Genomic DNA, 22,197 nt, shown 5'->3' on the forward strand with positions numbered 1-22,197 from the left:
AATATCATGTCTGTTTTTATATAAAAATCAACAATTAAAAATGGAATTTCAAAAACTGTTCTATAAATAGTATCAAAAATAAAAAATAAATCTATGAAAAGTGTCTGTGACCTCTGAGCAGAAAGCGTCGTCGAGAGAAAAGGAAAGAGAGTGAGAAAGGAAAGGCGGCGAGAAAGGAAAGGCGGCCCAAGGGGGCTCGAGCTCCACACGGCAGGGATGGATCCACACGGCAGGGATCAGGCTGGACCCACAGGGCAGGGGTCGGGCTGGGCCCACATGGGAGGGGTCAAGCTGGACCCACATGGCAGGGTCCAGCCTGGGCCCACATGGCAGGGGTGAGGCTGGATCCACAGGGCAGGGGTCGGGCTGGGCCCACACGGGAGGGGTCTGACTGAGCTTCCATCTGAGGCTGTGAGGGGCCGAGGAGAGGCCGTGAGGCTCAGTTGAGGACGCACCCCGGGGGCTCTGACACAGCTCCCGGCCTTGGCACTGGGAGAGAAGCGAGGGTGGAGGAAGGATTTGCAGAGCTGACAGCACTTGCTCTTTTATTCCCCAAACGCGAGCCTGGTTTTCTCAGAACTGCCTTCCCCACTCCCCTCCTAACTCAGGACCCTCCTGGCTTATCCTCATGGCCACCTGCTTTTTGTCTCTGCAGCATTTCACGCAAACTAAAGTTATTTTACTTATTGTTGACATGGAACCATTTTGGTTTGTGTGAAATGTACAGAGACCATAGAAGCAGGCGGCCACGAACAGACACCGGGAAGCTGGGGGACCCTGCATGAAGAGAGGAGTGGAGGGCGTTTCTCCTGCTGAGACTGAAGCCGGAGGAGCCAGGTCAGGAGATGCTCTTTCTGACAGAGGGGCCTGGTGCCGGGCCAGGCTCTGAGTCAAGGCCGTGAGCAAGGCGGGCATGGCCCTGTCCCCCCAGACAGTGCACGGAAGGCGACCAGTACAGCAGGGACTTTGAGGGATGTATTTAATTACGTGTGAGGTACAAGGAGAGTGCCAGTCCAGAGCCCCACTGCTTCCTGGGTTGGAGGAATCCTGCGTAAACTGGAGCTGGAGGGAGTAAGAGTTAACAGGAGAAGGAGGGGGGGAAGGAGGGGCTTCCTAGGAAGCCTGCGCAGGACTCGAGCCCTGAGCCCTGGGCCGGGCAACAGTGGGGCAGGGTTAGGGAACAAGGAGAGGAGACAGCCAGCCCTCCAGGGCAGTAGTGCACGCCGGAAGGGATGCAGAGGAGGCAGAGCTGGGCGGGTGGGACATTGCAGGTGGGGTCGTAATTTTGGACCCAATGGCAGTGGAAAGCAGCTGAGGTCTGGTAAGCAAGAGTGTGACCCAGTGGGATCCGCGGTTTAGAGACGGTGTGCTTTCAGAACCAGGAGAAACAGGGGTCGCCACTCGGACCAGAGTGATCGCCCAGAGATGGAGGCTTCATAGACTGGAGAAGTGTTTTCTACTCGAAATCACCACACTTGAAGATCGGTTGGAGCAGAGTTGGAGGAAAAGGGAAGGCTGATTGAAAGTGTCTGGGGAGTGATATTGAGAGGAGCGCGGATTTGTAGAACACACACCTGGATGGGGAGAGCGAACACCCAAACTCCATCACGGAAAGCCCTGGAAGCCTTGGGAAGGGGTGAGTTGACGAGCAGCCGTGTCAAAGGCCACCCCTGTGGGAGATGGTGGTGTGCTGAGGGCCGGCTGCTGTCAGCTGCTTTCTAGACCGAGTGGCTCTGTTTCGTGCAATTTTTATAGAATTTTGTGTGCTAAGTAGGACACATGGTCTTTTAATTATGGAGCAGAACCATAACCAAGCTCTGACCTTGGAACTTGCTGCCTTTGGTGTTGACCGAGGACTGCCCTCTGCCTGCCTGGTGAGTCAACACCTTGTAGATCGTCACCATCAAGTCCCCAAGTGTCCAGATGATTGGGCTTCCTGATGTGGCTGCAGGTCTTGGTCTGACTCCAGGTTGGATAAAGTGAGGTTGGAGGTGGGGGTGTCAAAGGTGACTCAGATTTCACCAGGTGCAGGGGAGTTTTCTAGGGATGGGGAAGACACGCCAAGGCTCTCTGAGGAGCCAAGGCCAGGTGCATCCTGTCCGTGTTGCTTTCAGGGATCTTTGCATTCTGGGTGGAGAAGGCCAGGTGCATTCTGTGCGTGTTGCTTGCAGGGATCTTTGCATACTGAGGGGAGGTGCGCAGATGCAGGAGAAGAGCTCATCGGATCCCTTATGAAGCGATGCATTGATTTCATGTCCAACCTGAGAACTGCAGAGCTTATAGTCCTTTTCACGAGGCTGGGGAGCCAGGAGAAACACTGCATTTGGGGAGAGGCAGTCACCTTGAGTTTGGACATGCTACGTTGAGGCCTTTGTCACACACTCCATCCAAGTAGAGATAAATCAAGGATAGTGGGGCCTTGATTCGGCCTCTCTCCTTTTGGATTTGTGGTCCAAGCCTGCATCCTGCTGTTTTAACCCTCCCTTCAGCCTTTAAACCCCACGGGTTCTGGTCTTTGGTGAAATCTAAGTAATGACCATCACCTTCCTGGGAAAATCTTCTGTTTTCTACCACCTGACTGACTCCTTTGTTTCCAACCACCCTTTGCAATTTGGTTCACAGAGGTACCACCCAAGGGCTCCATCAGGGAACTGACTGCATTTGGTGTGGATGCTTTGGTGGGACCATGTTGACAAGGGTGGACTCTGTGCCCTTGGCTAGGGAGAAGACTTCTAAGTGGGTTACAATTCTGTGTGCTCAATTATTCAGCACTGTTTAGCTGAAAGTGTTGAAAGGATTTGCAATCTGTTATATTGCGGGTGCCTGCTATGAAATTCTCCATGTCCCCCGAGTCCTTTAGGCAACTGACAAAATGAGGGTATGAAATAACTTTTTGTTCCCTGTTAATAATGTTGGGGGAATGCAGAATCAATGCTTTTAAATATTTCACGGCCTTTCATTCTGAGATGGGTAAACAGAGGAGAAGCAAATTGCAAGACTTACATGTTAGTGGTCGGTAAAGACTAATGACCCGGCGCAGTAACTCATAAAACAAGTTGGGTTAAAAAATCTCCCACTGAGATCCCATTCCCCAGGGTGGCACAGACAGGCAAACCAAACGCGTGAGAAAGGGGGCAGGTGCGTTATTCCCAACCTCACACCCCATGGCCGTGAATACCCTCCTGTTAATGCAGGCAGTGGAGGGAGGGGACACACCCTCCAGGCAGCAAGTGGGAGTCCCCACGGTGGTGGCTTTTGTTTTTTTGTTTTTAGCCACTGCAGTGCTGCACACAGATTTTCACTTTATTTCTTTTGGAAGCAGAAGGGATCCATCCAACACTTTGCTGATGACAAAAAAGACATAAGGAGGGTGATATTTCTGAAACTCTAGTTTTTCCTGAAATTTAGCTGATATTAAAGGACTCTTAGGCTCGCTTAACTGGGCACCCACACTAAAGATTATAAAAAACTGCCTTTGTCCACTTCTTCCTATCCAAACGCCTGCTCCATCACCATCAATTCTGTCTTCAACCTCCTGTAAGCGGGTCATGTTATTTCACCAAGTCTGCACTGGAAAAATTAATTACCTGGTTCCATATTGTCAAATCCAAGGGGCACAGTGAGTTCTTTTCCTATTTGACACTGTTGATCGCTCCCTCTGGCTTAACTCTCTCCTCATTAATTCTGTAAAATGACTTTTTAGTGCTTCTTCTTTTATCTCTCCGATCACGCTTCCCATTGTCCTTCAGAACATTTGTTTTACCGAATTTACTCTGTCCGTCTCTCACGCCACTGGTCTTCAAGGGTCCATTCTGGTCTTGTTTCTTTCCTCGCCCTGCTCCAGGAAAAGCACCTGGGGGTAGGTGCGAGTGGGAGGAAGTTGGACTCGGAGGAAGTGTTTGTCACTCAAACCTGCAGTTTAATTCCAAAGCATCGGAGAGGAAGGCACGGGCGGTTTCATTTCTGGAAGGAGGGAGCGCATGAGGGGTGTTGGGAATTGTCATGACCTCTTAATCCAGGGTTGCCCACAAGCTGGCTTTGACATCTGTCTTGGTGCTGATACGTTAGAGATGGCCTCTCCAGCCTGGACTGTCTCTGGAATTCACCGATCTGACACCACCCCTACATACACCCTACACCTGACACAGGCAACTCCCACCAGCCCCGTCCCAGGTCATCATCCTCATGCTCAGATACCATCTCTCCCGGGATTCCATGTGTCAGCTGGAACTACCGTGAACATCCAATCCCCCCACAGAAGATATTAACTATCTAAAATTTAAATAATACAATAACTATCTAAAATTTAAATAACCAGCTCTCTGACCACCGTCTCCTGGCTTTAGCAATCTCTCCATCATTCCCAGAATATTACTTTCACATGCTGGAAACAAACTGCCTCACGATGGCCTCTGTCCGCTCCACGAGCTCTCCTGCCTCCCAGCGGAGTCCAGAACCCCAATGCTTGCTCTTTCTTTCTCCTGAGCTGAGGAGTTGGAGTGTACCCCACCCCGTCGAACCCTTTTTTTTTTTTTTTTTTTTAATATCATTGCTTTATCTGCTGAAACTGTTAGTGAAAACTGTAAAATTATTCAGTCTGGTGACATGACTAATTGCTAGCCATGGTCTCCATCCCTCCAGGTCCCAGCTCTGGTCTTCCTCCTCCCCGTGTCCCTGGGATGGGGCACAGAAGCTTCTCCCCAACTCTCAACTGCTTCCCCATCATTTGCTGTCCTGAGGGCCTCTCTTGCCCCTGCAGTCATCACTCTCTTCCCATTCCTGCCTCAGGACATTGTCCCCAGAAGTGCTTCCCTTCATCTTGGCTCTGTTCCTTTCATGAATTCCCTTAGACAGTGATTCCTCTCTCCCGAATTTGCCACTGCACTTTTTCTTTCCCTGGCAAATTCCAACATCTTTAAGTTTTTCCTATCTTAGTAAAAAGTTAAGATGAAATAAATAGGTAAATAATGAATAAATAGATGAAAGAAAGCTTTGGTTCCAACGGAACCCTCCATGTGTCCTCGTCCCGCTCCCTGATGTGTCTCAAAAGAGTGGTACTCAGTTTCCTCAGTTCCCAAAGCCCCGTCTCCACCTGGCTACTGATATTTACCCTCATCCCCATCGGCTGGAAACTCCTGTTGCCGGGTCAACTTTCCTGAAGTCCCAGAGCCGACTAACATCTACCCTCGTCCTGTCCACTGGAAGCTCCCGTGGCGAAGTCAACCTTGTGTTGTGAGGCTCAGAGGCTGCATTTAAGAACGGTCTTTTGAGCTCTCTCCAAGACTGGAACTGTTGACCACTCTCTATTTTCTTTGCAAGGAGTAGAGGGAAGTAGAGGGAGAATTCTTCGCTTCGATCTGACTTTGCACATCTAGATCTAAAATAGCTCATCGTGTGCACCTTTAACAGAAACACTCCCATGCACTCATTGCGGAAGTTGGAAACTTCTCCGGAGATGACGTCCTGGGATTGATCTCAGATGGAGACAAGAATCCCAAATAATTCCATCCCTTGGGAAAGAAAAACTATTAAATAACATTTCATCCCAAGAGTGAATAAACTCATGCACTCTCGCACGTATAATTCAAGGTCTCCACTATATAGATTTTATTCTATTTGTATTTATTTATTTTTTTTGAGATGGAGTCTCGCTCTGTCACCCAGGCTGGAGTGCAGTGGCACAATCTTGGCTCACTGCAACCTCTGTGTCCCGGGTTCACGCCATTCTCCTGCCTCAGCCTCCCGAGTAGCTGGGACTACAGGCGCCCGCCGCTACGCCCGGCTAATTTTTTCTATTTTTTTTTTTTTTAATAGAGATGGGGTTTCAACGTGTTAACCAGGGTGGCCTTGATCTCCTGACCTCGTGATCCAACCACCTCGGCCTCCCAAAGTGCTGGGATTACAGGCGTGAGCCACTGCGCCCGGCCAATTTTATTCTATTTTTTTCACTGATTACACTTATTTTACTGTGTGGTTAAACAATGCCACTAATGTGGTTATGATGTCAATAATGATGAATTTGTAAGAGAAATATATGTAATTTCGAAATGGTGATCAAATCATAGTGATATGAAACCTTATTTTATGTTAGCCAAATTTAGAAAATTGAATGGAACATGTATAAGATATTAAATTATGATGAATTATTTTTCTTATATGGAGAACTGGCTTGGTTAAAAGTTAAATTAGTTAGTATATTGAAGGCACCTGTACCAAGGCTAAGTGCTGCAAAGATGTTAGCTGCCACTGTTATGACTCCAATATTTACTTTATACAGTAGACCCTTAAATAACCTGAGGGTTGTGGGCACTGATCCCCCACACAGTGAGAAATACTCATACAACTTTGGACTCCCCCAGAATTAACTACTAAGAGCCAACTGTTGACTGGAAGCCTTATGGATAACATCAAAAGTCAATTAACACATATTTTATAACTGTATTATATATTGTATTTTTATAACAAAGTAAGACAGAGAAAAGAAAATGTTATGAAGAAAGTCCTAAGGAAGAGAAAATTACAGACTGTTCATTAGGTGGAAGTGGGGGCACAATCAAGGTTTCCATCCTCATTGTCTTCATGTCGAGTGGGCTGAGGAGGAGCAGAAGGAGGAGGAACTGGTCTTGCTGCCTCAGGAGTGGCTGTGGTGGAAGAAAATCCAAGTATTAGTGGAGGAACATGGGTTAAGTTGGAAGCATGGAACAGCAGAAAAGAATGAACAGCATCAGAATAGGAAAACGTACTGTTTGTTGCTTAGAGTAACAATGGTAACCGTATGCTTTGCATTTCTAAAGTAAACGGTGACAACAGCCAAAGGGCAGATGAGAAGTAAATATACTTAAATGATGATAGATTCTTGCATTCTTTAATAAGTGATAAAGATATTAATTTAAGATAAACTGTAAGGATAAGTAAGATAAACTGTAAATTAAGGATACACGTTTAAATCTTCATGCATTCAGGAAGAAAATAACACTAAAACACATAACTGATAATATAAAGGAGATAAGGATAATAAAAATACTTGATCACTGGAAATAAGGCAAGAAAAGAGGAAGGATCAAAGAGTAGACGGGTTGAATGCAACACTCCTAGCAAGACGGCAGACTTCATGCAGTTTTATCACTGGTTGCAAGACATGGAAATAAGCCAGACATTCTGATTAAAATCCAAGGAGCATTCATTTGAATGTTATTTTACAGAGACCCAGCTATGTGCTATTTGAAATACAAATGCTTTAAATAGAAGGAAACACATTGAACACATTGGTTGTAAGGTAAAGGATGGAAATATACACATAATGCAAACACAAACCCAAAAAATGTTTGAGGCCAGGCATGGTGGCTCATGCCTGCAATCCCAGCACTTTGGAAGGCCGAGGTAGGGGGATTGCTTGAGCTCAGGAGTTTGAGACCAGCCTGGCCAACATGGTGAAACACCGTCTCTACTAAAAATACAAAAAACAATTATCCAGGCATGGTGGCATGTGCCAATAGCCCCAGCTACTCTGGAGACTGAGGTGGGAGAATCACTTGAGCCCTGGAGGCAGAGTTTGCAATGAGCCAAGATCATACCACTGCACTCCAGCCTGGGCTACAGAGTGAGACCCTGTCTCAGAAAGAAAGGAAGGAAGGAAGGAAGGAAGGAAGGAAGGAAGGAAGGAAGGAAGGAAGGCAGGCAGGCAGGCAATATTGAGACTATATGAGGCTATACCCATTTCAATTTCAAACAAAACAGAATGTAAAACAAGACATGCTGCTAGAAATAAACAGGGACTTTTAATAATGACAATGGGCCAATTCCACAGGGGGACATAACAATCTTAAACGTACATGCTCCTAATAACACAGCTTCAGTTAGATGAGGGGAAACCTGGCAGACTGGGAGAGAAGCTCCAAGTCTATGTTGAGTTGATATTCCTACCATACTTCCCTCACTACTGCTACCTGCAACCACACCTAAAACCTACAGAATACGCATGCTTTCCAAGTTTTTAAGTTTTTGTGCAAGGTTTATGAAATAGACCATATGCTAGGCCAAAAAGCAAGGCTTAGTACATTTCAAATTATTGAAATCATGCACGTTATATATTCTTATCCTAATGTAATTAACCTGGAAGTCAGTTACAAAAAGATTATGAAAAAAGCCCCAAATATTTAGAAATGGTGAAATACATTTTTAGATTTCCCATGAATTGAAGAAGAAATCATAGTGAAAATTAGAAAACATTTAAACTGAACAAAATAAGAGCTACGTGTGTGTGTGTGTGTGTGTGTGTGTAACATATAATATGTAATATATATAGAACAGACCTAAACTTGTGGGAAACAACCAGAGCAAAACTTAGAGGGAGATTATAGCTTTAAATGCCTGTGTTAAAAAGAACAAAATTTGAAAATCAAGGATATAAACTTTCAATTCAAGGAACTATGAAAAGAACAGTATATAAAACCCCCAAAAACTGAAGGAAGAAAATAAAGATAAGAGCAAACATCGATTAAATAGAAAGCAGATTTATTTCTGACAGGTTTGTTCTTTGCAATATTAGCTAATTAATTCATTTCCTAGGAATAATATTTTAAAAAACAGAAAACACAAGTTATGACTATCAGCAATAAAACAGGAATATTCATTAAAGGTCAATGGATATTAAGAGGAAACAAAGAGGATATTAAGAGCAACTTTTTGCTGGTGAGTTTTATATTGAGGAAATGGACAAAAGACCTCCCACCGTAGGATTCCATGTCATCGATCTTACGAAAAAGGCAAGCTGTAGGGAAAGAGAATGCCTCGGCTGGGGTGCTGGTAACCCTCCTCCATGGGATCCTGTCTTGAGGGTCCCAGGGTTCCAGGTGTGCAGGGACTTCAGGCTCCTGGTCGCTCCCTTTGCTTGCAGATAAAACTGGTGTCTCCAAAGCCCACTTACCAGCCTCCTGGAAAACAGGAGCAGCCTCTGCCTGCCCGGTGCTTGGAGGTCACCTCGGCAGATGCTGGCATTTGGCGGCTGCTCCCGTCACCAAAGTCAGAATAGAGTGCGTGGGGAGTGGCTCCGTCTCCTGGCTCAGGACCCGGGCATCTCATGGTGGGTGCTCACCAAGCGACATGGCCTCTCCCAGCGGCACTGGGGCCCTGTCTCTCTCTGCCCGTGGCTGTGCACAGGGCATTTCCTTTGTTATTTTGGAGCTTCACGTTCTACAGCAGCCACAGCCCGCGTCCTTTCCTGGGGCTTCCTGACTCCGCTCTGGGTCACCTGTAGGTCCCCCTTCTTCCGGGCTTGTATCTGCAGTGGATGCTGCCTCCTTACAGAGCTCCATGCCACGTTCCTCTCACATCAGGATGTGGACAGGGTGAGCAGGGCCAGCCTCGTCTCCTGGGCTGCCCCTGGCTGTTCACTGCTGAGCCATCGTCTCTGCCCTTCCCATCTCCAGTCACACTTGTCCTGGCTTTGGAGCAGTTTCCTGGGTGGACGTCTCCCTGTGCTTCCCCAGCTGGGACCAGCCCTGCAGGCCCACTATGGCAGCAGCATGAGGCTGGGAGTTGGCCCCTCCTGCAGGGACCGAGGCTTTGCTTCCTCCGAAACAGTTCCTTTATCCCCTGCTTTGCAGACTTTGCCTTGTGGATGCCTCTGGCATCTGTTCGTTTTTGGTCCTGAGGCCTCCTGGGCCCTGCTTTCCTTCTGGGCCCTGGGCTGACCGTGGCCGTATTCCCAGGTGCAAGTGACCTATAGAGACGGAGGCTTCCCAACCCCAGGCAATGCCCACTGTGTCCCTCTTCCAGGGACCCACCACCGCCTTGGGTGCTCCTCCTGGCCATGCCCACGTGGTCATCACTGCAGCACCCGGGGCCTCCTTCCTTGGGCTGGACCTGGCTCTTCTGCACCCTGAAAGCAACGCCTGCAGCTGGCTGGCCTCCCCGCCTGGGTACCTGGTGCTTCCCTGGGCTCCTGCTCACGTCCCCGTGGCTCTGCCCTTTCCAGTCCGAGGACGGCCTGGCACTCGGTGTTCAGCGGCCCCTCCAGAGGGGAGGCTGTCTGGCCATAGGCGGGGACGGCCTCCAGCAGGGCCACCCAATGGCTGGCCATTCCTGGGGACAGCGAGGGTGGGGACCGAGTCAGGCAGTCCCACGAGGGCTGAGCTGCTGCCATTTCCAGGCTGAGTCATTGTTCTTCCCACCAGGCCCCTCCTGCATACCTGGGAGAGACACTCATTCACCTCCCTCAGCCCGTGCCCCTGATTCTGTCCCCCCGGCCAGGCCCTGCTAACTGGGAGGCTGCAGGAAGGACCTCAGAGTGCACAGGGAAGAGGGACCCAGCCCAGGAGCCATCCCCAGTACAGATGGCAGAGACTGCAGCTGCGGGAGCCTTCAGACCCGCTCTGGGCCTCAGAGTCCGGGACTCATTCTGAGCACTCTCCCTGGTGCTGAGACTCAGGAAATCTGGGGGCCGGGTGGGGGTGACGCTGGTTTTCTCCCAATTCAGTGAAAGGATGTGTCCTCCCTGTGAAGGCTGGGGGTGCGGGGAACAGCGCCATGGCGCCGACAATGGTGAGCAGTCTCTCCTTTCTTCTGAGGATGCTGCTGCTTTCACTGGGTTCCAAGGGCTTCCTTTGAGCAAGTGCCGAGCTAAAGCAGCCGAGAGAGGAAGAGTCACTCGAGGCACCCAGGCTCCTCCATCACGACTCCCCAGCCCACGCGCTTCCCTGGGCACTGCCCTGATTTCCCTGCAGCACTTGGACGTTCCCAGGCCTGGGACTCCCACCACCTGACTCCTACCCTACGGCACCATCTGCCAGCCCAGAGGCCTGAAGCAAAGCCGTGGGGGTCAGTAAGCTGCTCTGCATGCGGAAAACCTAGGATCACCCTCTCCCTGGGCCGTGTCTTCTCTGGGGTCACAGCGGAAGGCACAGAACACAGTGGAAATGCACGTGCTGCAGGGTACGGGGAGCCGGTGTGGCCATGCCTAGCACTGGTGGACCTCACAAGGGACACACTTAGGAGACTCATTGAGCCCACAGGGTTCAGAGAGTCCCTTTTGGACTTTTCAGAGAGACTTAAACTGTGAAAGGGAGTCTGGAGAAAGTGGAGTCAGAATGAGCCTGGGCATCCCAGTGCCCCCGAGGCTCAGACCAGGTGTCCAGAGGAGCTTTCAGCCTGGGTGACCACATAAGCCGGGTGGACCTGGCGACAGCCTGGTGCCCGTCTGCTGCCCTGCTGTCCCGTGCAACTATGCACCATGCTCCTTTCACCCCCGAGTGTGCCCAGGCTGAAGGAGAAAGCACGTTCGTCTCTGGATCCGTCTCCACCTGGGGAGATTTTCAAGGATCCTTCAGGGTTTCAGACAAGGCTGGAAACACCTGCCTGGAACTCTAAAATCCCAGGGCAGGGCTGGGTGGACTCGCTTTATGAAGCCTGCGAACAGGGTGCCGCACTGTCCCCCATCTCCGTGGTGGCAGGGAGGGACTGCAGGACAGGGAGGGCCGTCACTGGCCCGGAGGTGCCATGGACGCTGCAGAGGCCACCATATCTCAGTGCAGAGGCCACCACGTCTCAGTGCAGAGTCCTGGGCCTGGTGTTCCTTGGCTTTGGAGAAGGCTCCTGGCGAAGCTCATGCTTAATTAACATGGAGTCTTGATTCACATGCGAAGCAAGTTCCCGTCTCCACTTGCTCCTCCCTGACATTCGGGCTGTCAAGAGCCCCGGCAGGCTGGGGGTGGCCTGCATGAGCTTCTCAGCTGAGCACAAAGGGTATGGGCTTGGAGGAGTCCGAATGGAGTGAGGAGCATCAGCCCAGGAAATGACCCCTCTCCCGAGTGTTTTAAAAATGCACCACTCGTGCGTGTGCGTGTGCGTGTGCGTGTGCGTGTGGCATGAGAGGTGCGCCGGGAAGGAGCTTGACTCAGGCAGCATCTGCTTCTCTCTGAAAACCACTGAATGGTCGGCCTGCATCCCAGGAAGCTCGCCACATGCAATAAGGTGGCAGGCATCATTTGGAAAGAGCAGGCTGTCGAGAGCCCGTCAGGGCACACAGAGCAGGCTGCACCTCATTTATCAACGAGTAAAGACCTCCTCCTCGCGATTAACAGACGACCCTAAGCGCAAGCTCAGAGAGTGAGCCGGTCTCCCGCAGCTTTCCGGAGACAATGTGCTTTGAAACAAGGCGCCGGCTCTTCCATCGACAATGTGAAGGCTTGCATTATTAAACAATCTGCTTAATAATTCAGGCTGAAATAAACCTGGAACACAGAAGAAAATGCTGTCTGCCCTCACAATAATGAAACGCTATTGAACTTGGGTTTGGAGGGATGTGGACGTTGGGGCAGCCATGGGCAAAGAGCCTGTGACTGATGCCTGAAGTGAGCCCACTCAGCACATCTCTCAGACCCCAGGGAGCAGAGAACCTGAAAACCCAGTTCCTGGGTCTCCTCCAGGCAGTCCACAGGGATTGCTCCTCTGCTGTTTCCACTATCAGTCGGGAGACCTCGGCAGCACAGCCCAGGGGAAGCCACAGGGCTTCATCGAGGCACTCTTGCCAGACAGAGTCCACCTGCAGCCCTGTTTCCACTCTGCGCCCAGCCAGTGTGAGGCTTAGGGGTTCCTTCATGTCCCTCTCCTTGTTGGAGCCCAGAGCCAGCGATGGCAGCCCTGCTCCTTCCTCTCGGGTCTTCCTCACTGCTTCTGTGCGGGGAACCTCCTCCCCGCAGCCACAATCACCTCGGCCCTTCCAGGCTAAAATAAAAGCTGCTTCCCCAGGGCCCCTCATCCCAGAGGCCTGTCCTTCCTCACCCCAGCCATGCAGTTGATGCCAGCTTGCCACCAGCTCATCGTATGCACAGCCAGGCGGTCGCCACCAGCTCGCGGTGTGCACAGGGCCTTCCCAGATGCCAGTTGCTTCTGGCGTCAGAGGCCTCTGCCCTCTCCCCTGCCTGCCAGCCTCTACTTGCCTCTGGAGCCGTCTCCAACTTGTGCAGCCCTGGGCACCCTCCCCACACTGCCATGCACACCCGAAGTGCTCCCGAAGCCCCCCAGAGCAATCCTCAGGTCCGGCCTCCCCTTTTTTCCTCCTTCCCTTCCCGCTACATGTGCTGTGGGAAAGGAAGGGAGGTGACTTCCCTTCAGGCCCATCTCGAGTCCTGGTGTCTCCACGTGGGCACGGGCTGCAGGCCTGGGCTGCCCCTTCAGGTTTGCTAGCCAGGCCCCTACCACGACGGGCTTCTGAGGTGCCAGTGCAGGCCCCTGCCTCACCCAGGCTGAAGTGGGGTCCTATTTTGGAGCAGTTTCTCAGCCATGCTGCTTGCAGGAACCTCTCTGGTGAGGTGAGGGTCCTGGGGGTGGGTGGAACCTGAGCTCCTTTGGGAGGTCATGCTCTTTGCAGGAACGTGGGGGCAAGGCTGCCTGAGTCCTACGGGGAGAAGCAGCTGGTGCTGCCCATTTCGTCTTCATAGCTGCCCGCAGCGCTTTCCAGTGGTGACTCAGAGTCAGGCTTTCCCCCGTGAGGCTCCACCAGCCCAGGGGCTCCTTGAAGTCCCCTCAGGCGCCCTCCCATCCATGGGGACAGTGAGCTAAGAGCAGGAATGTGACACTGCGTATGAAGTGGAAGGGTGTCGCCGATGTGGGCGTGGACTGTAGTCACTGGACAGAGTCCGTCGAGGCCGGGGACGCGGGGACAGAAGAGATCTGCAGATAGCTGTTCTGTGGCGACCGCCTGGCTGTGCGGCGGTTCTGAGCCGAGGACCGGCGGGCACGGGAGGAAGGGCGAGGGAATGCCGCTTCCTCTCACACGGTAGCAGAGGCTCCACGCGGTGCTGTCCGGGAGCCACGTGGGGTCACACGAGAACCACCACGGCCTGCCGCGGAGGAGAGAGTGGGCAGCAGACGCGGTGAGGGCGTGGCTCCTGGGGGCAGAGCTGAGAGCCATGGGGACACCTCCTATGAGAGCAGGATTCAGATAAAGCGTGGCTGTTCCTGGGCTCCTGGCAGCCAGTGTCACCCGAGAACACAGGAGCCCTCTGGGTCTCCCTGCGTGATTGTCGTGACCATAGCAAAACCAGCAGCCATCATCTGTGGGGCTGCGCTCACGGCCAACGCCTTGGCTCTTAAAGACACAGTGCTGGGCACGGCTGGGGGTGCTTTGCTGCCTTAACTCGCCAGATGCGCCAATGGTGAGCGGGGACCCTGCAGCCTGAGTAGCTCAGCGATCAGCAGTGACACAGGTGGTGAGTGGTGGAGCTGGGATTTGAACCCAGAGCCTCTGGCACGAGGGTCCCAATGCTTTACCCGCCCTTTACTCCTGGGGGCTGTGCAGGTGTTGGGAGGCCAGCGCGGGGGGACCACACTCAGTGCCCACATTCCTGGGGCCTTTGGGGAAAACACAGAGGCCAGGCCCCCGGGGCCTCACCTATGTGCTGAGGACTCCGGATTCTCTGCTGACAGCAGCGCGGAGCCAAGGATGATTTTCAATCAGGGAGAATCGTGGTCAGATTTGTATCTCAGGAAGGCTGCACTGCAGTGAGCGTCGTGGGGCGATCAGATCAGATGCCAGAAGCCGAAGCGTCCAGAGCAGTGGGACTGCAGATGCAGGAAAAGGTGGCCACACTCAGAAGCGGGTTCTGGAAGAAGAATCTGAGTGAGACCCAGCGGTGTTTGAATGTGAAGATCTCGGAGCAAGAGGGGCAAGGAGCTGAGCTTCTGTTTGGGCACCTGGAGGATGGATGGAGATGTTCTTCCACACACCGGGCGCGTGGGAAGGAAGAGGAAGTTCAAATGTTTCACGTGAGGATCGTGGGGTCTGCGCAGGAAAGTGTTCACAAGGTACCAATTATCACTCATGGTGAATTTTATGCTGTGTTTTTACCACAATGAGACATACACATGTGGCTGAGCACGGGGGCTCATACCTGTAATCCCTGCACCGTGGGAGGCCAGGGCGGGCGGATCACCTGAGGCCAGGAGCTCGAGATCCACCTAGTCAACATGGTGAAACCCCGTCTCTGCTAAAAATACAAAAATTAGCTGGGTGTGGTGACAGGCACCTGTAGTCCCAGCTACTCGGAAGGCTGAGGCAGGAGAATCACTTGAACCTGGGAAACGGAGGCTGCAGTGAGCTGAGATCCTGCCACTGCACTCCAGACTGGACGACAGAGCGACTTCATCTCAAAACACACACACACACACACACACACACACACACACACACACACACGGTGAATTTGTAAACACATACGTATAAATTCCAGAGAGTGGGTTTAGTCATGCTCAAGCCATGATTGCATTTTCTTTTGAATTATGATTTTAGGAACTTCCTTCTCATCATAGCTCAGAAGACGGCAGGGAGCACACAGCCCCTCCCTCCACTCTCATGGGGGTGGCACACTCAATCACGCCAATCTCCCAGGGAAATCACCCTCTGTGCCGTGGGCGGGCGGCCTGCGCCGTGGGCGGGTGGTCTGTGCCGTGGGGATGGTCTGTGCCGTGGGGAGGTGGTCTGTGCAGTGAGGAGGTGGTCTGTGCCGTGGGCGGGCGGTCTGTGCCGTGGGCGGGCGACCTGCGCCGTGGGCGGGCAGTCTGTGCCGTGGGCAGGTGGTCTGTGCCGTGGGCAGGTGGGCCAGATCCCAGGGCTGAGCCATGCCTCTGGTGCCTGCGGGTCCCTGTCCAGCCAATTCCGTGTTGAAATGAGATGCAGGGGCTGCAATGGCAGGTCCCCATTGAAGCACAGGGAAGCTCAGGCTTGCTGGGTGGGTGTGATGCTAGCATTAAAATAAAGGTACCTGAAATATTTATGTTGCTCTAAAGCATGAAACTTCAGGACTATGAATATAAAGCCGAAGAACATTATTCTATTTAGTCACCAACCCTGCAGTGCAGGGGCAGGAAGGATAGAGGAGCTTCAGTATGTTCACAGACATAAATATGTGGTCAAGGCCAGCTCAGTGGCTCACACCGGTAATCCCAGCACTTTGGGAGGCCTAGGTGGGTGGATCACCTGAGGTCAATAGTTTGAGATGAAGCTGACCAACATGGCGAAATCCCATCGCTACTAAAAATACAAAAATTAGCTGGGTGTGGTGGCACATGACTGTAATTCCAGCTACTTGGGAGGCTGAGGCAGGAGAATTGCTTGAACTGGAGAGGCAGAGGTTGCAGTGAGCTGAGATCAGGCTACTGCGCTCCAGCCTGGGCAATGGAGCAAGACTCTGTCTCAAAAAAAAAAAAAAAAAAGAAAAAATATACACACACACACACACACGTATATACACACATTCATAGGTGTTTTGTGGCAAGCTGGCACCTGTGGGACATGCAGGCAGAGATTTCCAGGAGGTTGATTAGCTGAGTGTGGTGGTGCACGCCTGTAGTCCCAGCTACTCAGGAAGCTGAGGCTGGAGGATCCCTTGAGCCTGGGGAGGTGGAGACCGCAGTGAGCTATGATCACACCACTGTACTCCCGCCTGGGTGACAGAGCAAGATCCTGTCTCAAAAGAAATAAATAAAATAAAATAAAAATAAAAAGCCCAGTAATGTAATTGTGTCAGCAGTAAACGTTGATCCTGTACTGTGTCTATTTTTTACTGCTGCCATTAAAACATCACCTTTCCTGTAATCCCAGGACTTTAGGAGGCCGAGGCAGGCAGATCATGAGGTCAGGAGATTGAGACCAGCCTGGCTAACATGGTGAAACCCTGTCTCTACTAAAAATACAAAAAATTAGCCGGGAGTGGTGGCGGGCGCCTGTGGTCCCAGCTACTCGGGAGGCTGAGGCAGGAGAATGGTGTGAACCCAGGAGGCAGAGCTTGCAGTGAGTCAAGACTGCGCCACTGCACTCCAGCCTTGGTGACAGAGCGAGACTCCGTCTCAAAAAAAAAAAAAAAAAAAAAAAAATCACCTTTGACCGAGCGACGTAACAGTGCAAAGCAGGTGCATCACCCCACAGCTCTGGAGGTCAGAGGTCAGCCGTCCAGCCTGGGTCTCCTGAGGCTGCATCCCCCAGGGGTTCCAGGGGAGGATCCGTCTTTCCGGCTTTTACAGGCATCTGCCTCCTTTGACTTGCGGCCCCTCCTCCATCTCCAAAGCCAGCGCCATTGGCCGAGTTCTTCTCTTGCTGCTCTCTCTCTGCTTCCAGGGGAAACAGGCCAAAGAGGCAGCGGTGACATGGCCAGGAGGGTCCGAGTGCCAGGAAGGGGAGGGAGGAGAGGGCCTGAGCAGAGCATTGTCAGCAGGTCACACCACAAGCCAAGGACGCAGAATTTCCACCTGAGTGGCCAGCCTGGAGCTCACTGAGCTTGGTGGTAATTTGTTAGAGCAATGGCGGGGACAGGAGCAAGTGGCAAAGTCCAAGCGATCCAGGAAGATGTGAAGACCGGATCAGGTAAACATCTGACAGCATCTCCTTCCTAAGGTCCCCAAACCATCCCTTTGAAGAGCAGGCTTCGGAAAGCACCAGGGTGCACTTGGACTCTGCTCCCCTCAGAACCTTCAGACTTTGGCACTTGAATCCTGCCCACAACTCACAGGTCCCCGTCCATGGGCTGGGGCCCCTTTGGGAAGGTGAGGCCAGCCTGTGTGACACCGACAGACGACGAAGGCCATCGGTCGATGCAAGAACGTCTCGTGGGCTCCCACAGACCTTCCCTGAGCTGCAAATTCACAAGCAGTTAACCTCGATGAAGACCTCCGTGGCCTTCATAGACAGTTTAATCATTTGCTCCACGCATTGCCACAGTGCAAACATCTGATTTACTGGGCGACAAAGAGGAGCAAGCTGGTGCATGCAGCCAGAGGCGTCCTGGGGGAGGCTGCCTTCCCTGTGTTAAGAATGAAATAAGAGTTCTTCGAAGGGGACGCCCTCCCTGCAACTCTCCTCACTGAGCCAGAAGACACAGAGCAGAGGAAGGCACGCTGTCCTCCGAGGTCCCTGGGGCTGTTTGGCGGCTCTTCCTGCACTGGAGCAGGAGGGGTCAGGAGTGGGAGCCGATGTTCTCTGGGGCCCCTGGTGGTCGATGTGTTCTGAGTTAAACTCACAGCTAACCCCTGACATACAATGCACCATTTATTATTATAAGGTTGCCATTAAGCCTTCTGTTGTGGACACCCAAACACATATGTGGGGAAATAACACACATAGTCACTGTGAATACACCAGAGAAGGGCATATGAGAAAGACTTAAATCATCCTCCTTTGGGGAGGAAGATACTTAAAAATATTGGTGTGTACTCTTTAAGATACTATCCACATATAAATATACAGAGAAATCACATGCATTTAAATATCATGTCATGGCACATATCACATGTCACATTATATATCATGTCACATCATAAATCATATCAGGGCCGGGCGTGGTGGTTCATGCCTGTAATCTCAGCACTTTGGGAGGCTGAGGCAGGTGGATCACAAGGTCAGGAGATCGAGACCATTGTGGTTAACATGGTGAAACCCCGTCACTACTAAAAATACACAAAAATTAACCGGGCGTTGTGGCGGGCACCTGTAGTCCCAGCTACCCAGGAGGCTGAAACAGGAGAATGGCGTGAACCCGGGAGGCGGAGCTTGCAGTGAACAGAGATCGGGCCACTGAACTCCAGCCTGGGTGACTGAGTGAGACTCCATCTCAAATAAAATAACATAAAATAAAATAAATCATATCAAATCATAGTAGGAAGACTAAAGCCCTCCTAAAGACACCCGTGTCCTAATCCCTGAAACCTGTGAACCTGTTACCTGGCTGGTACCTGTCATAAGGGGTGCCAGGGTTGCAGGTGGAACTTGAAGTAAGGGAGGCAACCTTGGATTATCCAGGTGGGTCCTGTCTTCCGCTTAAAGGTGGAAGAGGCAAGCGGAGCGATACGACGGGAGAAGGACTCCACCCTCCATTGCTAGCTGTGAAGACAGAGGAGGCCCTGGGCTGCAGAATCCCGTGGTTCTAGAAGCTGAAACAGGCAAGGACAGGGATTCTCCCCGGAACCTCCAGGAGGCCCTGCCTACTGAGACTCATGCTGGACTTCTGATCTCTGGACCTGTAAATGAATACATTAGTGTTGGGTCTGGCCGCCAAGTTTGTGGTCATTGGTTACAGCAGCTGCAGAAAATTAATAGAAATACTTTGTGCTTTTGAAGTCTTAGTTTCTAAGGCAGTAGCTGATAATGTAGAAGGACGAGCCACAGACAAAACCCCTCGGACACCGAGTTGTAGAAGGAAGGGCTTTATTCAGCTGGGAGCATCGGTAAGCTACAGTCTTAAAGTCCGAGCTCCCTGAGTGCACAATTTCTGTCCCTTTTAAGGGCTCACAACACTGAAGATTTCACATGAAAGGCTCGCAATTCATCGAGCAATCTGAGGGGTACGTGACGGGGCTTCATGCACCAGTAGTCAGAGTGAAAGAGAACAGAGCAGGGAGTTTCACAACGTTCTGCCACACAATACCTGGAATTTATGGATAACATCGGTTGCTAAGTCATGAGTTGATGTTTAACTACTAGGTTTAGGCCAGGCAGGCCCAGGCCTGGTTTCGGGTCTGGTTTTGGGTCTGCTGCCTGCCTTTGGTTTCACTTCCTTGTTTCTTTTTAAAACAGGTACTGAGTATAAAACAATATAAAACAATAAGAGAGAGGGTCTCTCTCTTCCCTCAATAAAACACAGCACTCTGCATGTGTCTGCAAACACAGTCTGGAACAGCTTCAGGAATTATCTGCTCCTCTAACGTGTGATAGATTCCCTTTTCATGACCACCTTTTCCAGGTTTTTTTGGACACGGGAGTCTTTGGCTATAATTTTAATTTCTTTAATAAGTATTGGTCTATTTAAATTCCCTATTTATTTTCCAGCCTGTTTTTGCATTTTGTCTGTTTTATCCATTTAATCATTTTTCAAATGCATAGGGGTAGAAGAGTGGATAAACTTTTAGCGTGGTTTCATCACTGCGTCCCTTTAGTTCCCCTGCATCACGGTTGCTCTCTTCCCTCCCTCTGTGATTTGTCTTTCTCTCCTCTGCCTACATTTTCCTTACTCTGATTTGTGGAAACCTATTCTGTAATCTCTGTAAAGAATCAGATTTTGGTTTCCTTTTTCTCGTCCAATCACCTTTTCTATTTCACTGATTTTTAAAATAGATTTAAAATATAGTTTTCATTGACAAATAATAAACGTATATATTTATGGGGTACACCATGATGTTTGGATATATGTACGCATTGGGGGAATGATTAAATCAAGCTAATTAACATTTCATTATATAAACTTTTAATTATATTATCACCTCACCTACCCACTTTTATTTTGTGGAGAGAACATTTAAAGTCTCTTGCAGCAATGTGAAATGTTCAGTACATTACTTATTCTGGACAATAGTCACCATGCTGTGCAGGGGATCTCAAAATCCTTTCCTCCTGCCTGAAAAGCTTTGTACCCAATCCCTATAACCAACACAGATGGACTTGGAGAACATGAGGCGAATGAACTGTTTCAATGATTTTCATCCTCTTTTTTCTTGTTTCTACATTTCTGGTTTCTTTGGGTTTCTCCGATGTGTCTTCCAAACTTCTTGATTTGAAAAATCAGTTTATTGTTTCTAACCTTACTGGTTTCCTGGTTAATGCAAGGAAAGCTATAAATTTTCTCCCTGAAGCCTTTCTTTCTTGATTGCTTTTGCTGTGTCCACACATTTTACATGTAATATTTTTACCTTCATTTACTTCTAAATACTTTAATTAGTTTTCCATTCTTCTTCATAACCCAAAGTTTACATAAGAAAATATTTCTTCATTTCCAAACATATTGACAATTTGGATACGTTTTTGAAATTAATTTCAAAATTGACTGTATTGTAGTTGGGAGATCTTTTCCGTGTTCTATTTAAACTGAGAATGATTGAGACTTTATGTGTCTATGCTTATAAATATTTCCTAGATCTTGAAATTATTGATTGAGTCTTTACCTCTCTTTTCTTTCTGTGCGTGTTTGGTTGCTGGATCTAAAAATATTCTCAGAGTAGTTAAAATAGCCAATCACAACATTTGACTTAGCTGTCTCTTCCGGCAGCTTTTTAAATAGCCAATCACAACGTTTGACTTAGCTGTCTCTTCCGGCAGCTTTTTAAATAGCCAATCACAACATTTGACTTAGCTGTGTCTTCTGGCAGCTGTTTTAGATTTTGTTGATGTGCTTTTCAGCGGTGTTATTCAATGCTTGCATGTTGATGATAGCTATGTGTCAATTTAGCTGTCCTTGTGCTCCTCCATTGCATCCTGCTTTGATCTTCAGGATATGATGCAGTTGCCTGTGATTTTGTCCAGCGTTGTGGTTGCTATCTAGTCTTACTTGGGTTCATATTTCAATAGCATATGCTTTCCATCTGTTTCTTGTCCATCACTCTGCATTCTTCTGTTATGTCTCCTACAGATGATATGTCGTTGGCTCTTTTTCATTTTTTATTCAACCTGAAAAGTTTTGTCTTAACTTTATTTTAAATGTTTATTTAGTAGAACTTACCTCTACCCTTTTATTTCATTTTTCCATTTGTCATTTACCCTTTTATTTATTTGGTTTACTTTTATTGCAGTCTCTGTATTTTCTTCTATTTGGCAAGTTGCATAACCTATTTTATTTTACTAGTGGTTACCCTTGAGAACGTACTCATATTTATTTACCACTATTGATTTTTTACCATATAGATTTTTATGTTGTTTTTCTAAGAAGACGATTAGTTTAGCATGCTCATGTTCCTTTCTGAGTTGTCATGAATATTCTTTCTTTTACCTCTTTAGCTTAGTTTTTTAAATTTTAAGATAATGGCACATAAATATTAGATCACTGTTATTCTCCATCTTGCTTGTAACATCTCTGGATTTGCTAATTTTACTTGAAAAATTCAAGAGTGTTTTTGTTGTTGTTATTGTTTGGTTACTTGGGTTTTTTTTTTACACATAAATGACAACATGACTAGATAATACATTTCTAAACTCAAACTTATTTTCTTTTAATATGTATATCAATTGCATCCAGAGAAATCTGGCATCAGTCTTACCGCAGTTATTGTGAGCAAGCCGCTCCTTCCTCTATAGGCTTTGATCAGTTTCTCTTTGTCTTTGGCATTCTCCGATTTTGCTATAATGTGTCTAATTAGAGAAAGTTCCTCACCGTGATCTTCAGTCTCATGATTTTTTTTTCAGTTATATCCATTCTACTATTTATTGTATGTGATTGTTTT

The sequence above is a fragment of the Macaca thibetana genome, chromosome 10, assembly GCF_024542745.1.
Source record: "Macaca thibetana thibetana isolate TM-01 chromosome 10, ASM2454274v1, whole genome shotgun sequence".
Classification (NCBI taxonomy): Eukaryota; Metazoa; Chordata; class Mammalia; order Primates; family Cercopithecidae; genus Macaca; species Macaca thibetana.